The 5,084-nt window shown below is 40.0% G+C and overlaps 1 protein-coding gene across 1 annotated transcript in view; it reads right to left on the reverse strand.

Annotated features, from left to right (window-relative positions):
* The window catches only part of LOC134225301 (nuclear cap-binding protein subunit 1), a 110,431-nt gene that overhangs the window by 45,483 nt on the left and 59,864 nt on the right, over positions 1 to 5,084 (reverse strand). The window lies entirely within an intron of this gene.

Consider the following 5,084-nt stretch of genomic DNA (forward strand, 5'->3'; position numbering starts at 1 on the left):
ACTTTGATCACTACCTTGTAGTTGCAAAAATTCGCGTCACGAATTCTCGAAAATCAGAACGGTGCGTTTCAATATCCAACGCTTGTCAGTTGAAGGAGTTGCTGAACAGTACCACCGGAAGCTGGACGAGCGGATAGGATATGTCACCGGATCTGGCGATGTCAACAGATTGTGGGGAAATATCCACGAAGCTGTGACTACAACAGTAAAGGAAGTGTTAGGCACTGCACAGCGATGCCAACGAAATGGTTGGTTTGATGAGGAGTGACAGCGAGTGACGGACGAGAAAAATGTTTCTAGGAGTCGAATTCGAGTGGCTCGCACCCGTTCCAACAGAGAGCGGTACAGTGTAGCAAGGGCAGAAGAGAAACTAATCCACCGCAGAAAAAAGGCAACACGAAAAAAAGCTGAAGCGCAGGAGAACGTGGATAGAAACGATATGCGAAGGTTTTACGCAACTGTCAATGGCGCGCGGGGGTCTCCAGTAGCCTTGCGAGCAAAGGCGTAGGATTGCCAATCCAATGTACCACACAAGATACATACTCATGAAATGGCGGGCATAGTAAAGCTTTCGATCAATAACTGAGAAAATGCTAATAGAATACTAAGTTGAAAAGCAGGCCAAGTTCTAGTTGGAATGTAGAGCCATAGAAAAAAGGAGAAACAATGGCACGCGGCATAAGACTGCTCCAGTGCCCGCCATGTGCAAAGACCCAGAGGGGAATTTGCTGACAGACAAGACTATGATGGCAGCCAGGTAGAAGGAGCACTTCAAAGATTTGTTGAACGGTGAAAATGAAGGTGTATTAAGGAGCAGGATGGACATAGTCGGCGATGGTCAAGCTGTGGAACCACCAACGCTGGAGGAGGTAAAAAAGGCTCTAAACGAGCTGAAAAACAGTAAAGCTGCTGGAAAGGACGAGATCCCGGTCGAGCTTCTCAAGCACGAAAGTTAGCAGCTGCATCAATCAATCCACCACATTATCCAGAAAATATGGGAGGATGAAGAACTGCCTGCCGGCTGGTTGGATGGCCTCATATGCCCAATCTAGAAAGAGCACAGACTAGAGTGTGCCAATAACAGAAGGATCACCCTTCTGAACTCGGCGAACAAAATCCTGTCGCGTATCCTGCTCAACAGACTAATACCGCTTAAGGAGTCCTTCGTCGGCGAATACCAGGCAGGTTTCCGTGAGGGCCGGACAACGACGGATCAGATGTTTAGACTGCGGATGATCCTTGATAAATTCCGGCAGTATAACTTGCAGACTCACCGTCTGTTCATTGATTTCAAAGCAGCGTACGATTCAGAGAAAATAAATGAGCTGTAGCAGATGATGTCTGAACATGCAGACGGAAACGAAATTTTCTCTATACAAAACTCTGATTCTACAAGTGGCCCTTTATGGACATGAAGCATGGACGTTAAAAGAGGCGGACCGGAGAGCTTTCGGGGTTTTCGAGCGAAAAGTGCTGCGTACAATACTCGGAGGGAAACTACAAAATGGTGTGTGGCACAGACGCATGAATCATGAGCTGTATCAAGTATACAAAGAAGAAAATATTGTGAATCGTATAAAATATGGCAGACTTTAGTGGGCTGGTCACTTAGTGCGATTATGGAGCTCTACAATACGCCAGGCATAGGTGTATCGGCGCTGTAGCCAACCAGGTATCCAGGTAGGTATCTGCCCGGAATAAGATAATGGGGTATGTAATCCATTCTTTAAAAGAAGGCATTTTTATTAAATAAAAAAATGTTATATGTGATCCTTTCTTCAGGCGTCAGCTCGAAATATGGCAATGGTGGTTTCCCTGTTTAGAATAAGGAAAAACATATGTGAGATCCCTTTTTAAGCAACATGTATCGAATGTATAATATTTTAACGAAAAACATTTTGCCGAATTTATTTTCGCGGAATAACACTTGGCAATAATAAAACGCGACGCGAGACTAGACATAACACTTATCGTTTTTACACTCGTCAACACTAAGACTATGTCCAACTGATGCAGATGCGTTCATCTTACCAATCAAACGTTTTCATTGGAAGAAAGTAAAGAAAATGGCAGTACAATGGATACTTGAAAATGCTTCCTACCCTAAAGCATCCTAAGCTGAACCGGGAATCGAACACGCAACCCTCCGGATTGGCAATCCTACGCCTTTGCGTGCTTGGCTAACTGCAGGGCTGGTAGCGACCGAAGCCACTCAAAATAGTGACTTTAGTGACCAAAGCTGACGAAAAAAGGGACCAAATAGTGACTTTCAGTTGCAGAAAAAGTGACCAAATAGTGACTTCCAATTCCAGTTGCAAGTTCAATGAGACGAAATCAAGCGTTTTTGAGTCGAAGGAGAATAATTTGTGGCGAAAAACATCTTTCACTCACCACTCTTTTCTCTTAGAACAAACTCAGAAGAGAAACGAAAATCGTACCGGCTAACTTTTATATACTCAGTGACTAGGTAAAATTGTATTGCCTTCTCTTTTAACCCCACGAAAATTTTACTCAATATCAGTCAAAAGCAAGACTACTCAAAACTATGAGTAGACTCCCAAGCAAATCAAAGTTTCACGCCACTGGAAGTGAGCGAAACTCATAACACCTGTTTTCTTTCCCGAAAATGATTTCTCGGCGAAAATCTGCGTAAATGAGCATTTCCCTAGTAACATTTCGATTTTGTAGTGGTTTTATAACACTCTTGAAGAGTAAATTATGGTCTTCAAGAGCCTTATAAAACTTAAAATGTTACTTTGGTTTTCTTCTTTTGAGAATGAGTGAAAATAACGATCATTGGATTAGCTGAACACCTACTTTAGAAATATGCAGAGAATTAAACGATTTGTCACTGGTGCCACGAAAGTTTTTGTAATTTCAAGTGCGACAGGAACAACAGTACCGATCGTTTTGGTACTCAACGAAACAAAAAATATGAAGATTAATGTACAACGAGCCAGGGATTGAACGCTCGACCTCCTGCTTGTAATGAGGACCATGCTCTCTGAACTTTAAAATTTTTCCTCCTTACGCAGATTTTTCGACCTGCTGTGCATATTCATGAACGATTTTTGCTATGGAATTCTCTTCAAAATTGGGGAGACTTGATTTCCTTTCAATGATATCTACTCAATAAATATTTTTTACAGCAAACCCTTCATTACATCTGTCCAATTACAAAAAAATTTGAACAAATTAAATTTTCTTGAATAGTTTAGACAAATTTTTATATTATATTATATATGGATGACTAATGACGGATCAAGTCTCCTCAAATTGAGGCACCAACTCAAAATCCAAAAATCCTGAAATTGTGGTGGAGTGATCTGGATCTGGAGCATTTTTATCTCTTCATTAAGCATATTTATGGATTTTTGCTGTGAAAAAATGATAGCATTTGGTCATTATCGGGAGAAGTTGTTCAAATTTTGCGTGGCCACTAAAAAACATCTTTAGGAGGAACAAAACACAGTAAATAATAGAGTTTATAAGGCTGTCTATCAAAAAAAAATAAATCGCCACATAACGATCATTTGCCTCCCCACCTTCCCGTACTGTATAAAGATTGAGCTTTAAAAAATCGACAGGTCTCCGGCCTGCATGACTGTATACAAATTTATAAATTGTGACGTAAAACACCTTCATTGAAATGGTGAAATGCCACACAGCAAAAAAAAATTGTAATATCACATCGGATTTGATGCACATCATAGCCGTCGTAAATCTGATGTGTTATTACATTCGTTTTGTGTAACAAAAAAGTGACGTAATTGTCATTTTCTAGCCAAAATCAAGCGTTGTAAGATATTTGTGACGTAATATGTAAGAGCAGCGAATTAAATGGCTCGCGAAGTTTCCGAGCGATAATTTTTCCAAGATTCGTAATTTCTTTTTGCCATGAACAAAGTATCATCTGATGGATACATAAAGCTTTATAAAAAAAATCTTGGTCAATAGTTTCAAAATAGTTGAAAATAGTGACTTTTGCGAGAAAAAGTGACTTTGGTGACTTGAGGTCGCTATGTCGCTATGTACAGCACACAAAAGGAATAGATAAGCATTCGGGGAAATGTTACGTTCGGTGAATTGTTTTTCGGGGAATCGGTTCTCGAAGAATTTTCGTACAATCTGTCGAGAGAATCTTTCTGTCGATTTATATACCGGCTATTCGAATGAATAATGGTCGACAAAATAGAAAATTGCACAGAAAACATGTTTCTTATTTCCGTTTTAATATGTATTGTTGATGTTGGAAGTTGTTGATGTCTTATCTTGCCTTAGCACATGCACAGCCAGTATTGCAAAGCATCCTGGAAATGTCAATTGTATAAAAAAAACTCAACCTTTGATATATAGTTTTAGGATTTTCATATAATTGCAAAAATGGAGAACAAAAGTAATTTATTACATCAAAAAAGCGTTATTCAAATATGTTTTACAAATTCACACACCTAGGATTTAATTGAAAATTGAACAAGTTAATATAAATTTAACGAGCTTTGAGAACAAATACAAAAGTGGATAATTTTAAACTAGACATGAGTCTTGTTTTACAACGATACAAAATATACCACACAGTATAGTGAACTATCATAACAAGACTTGAACATGCCCCATTAGCAGGAAAAAGTACTGGTCACGACAAGCCAATTTTCAATTTACATACTACCTATCGGTAAAGCAAACAAGGACCAATACGCATTTTCGCCAAGGAAGGATATCATTACAAACCATTTGGTTGTACCTATCATCTTACCAAACGCAAGGGCATAATACAATCAATCAAACTGTCCGTGACTTAAACGGCCGATCGGAAAAACGACGAACCTTTTTTACGGTCACTACCGAGCACCGCAGAAATGCATATGCCACTGTTTAGTGTAACCATCAGGGTAAGGCTGTTGACGGCATTAGCCTATGCTTCCCGCGAACAGCCGACACGAGGTGGTGGCTCTATGCTCACGATGGTGATGAAGACGACCGCAACGGGCAGGAGGAGTTAGCTTCGTCGTGTCTCGCGTACGCTGCCGATTACTTGAAATGGGAATCGCCCATGCGGTAACATGATTTAGAAAATGATTTTC

The sequence above is a fragment of the Armigeres subalbatus genome, chromosome 3, assembly GCF_024139115.2.
Source record: "Armigeres subalbatus isolate Guangzhou_Male chromosome 3, GZ_Asu_2, whole genome shotgun sequence".
In the NCBI taxonomy this organism is placed as follows: Eukaryota; Metazoa; Arthropoda; class Insecta; order Diptera; family Culicidae; genus Armigeres; species Armigeres subalbatus.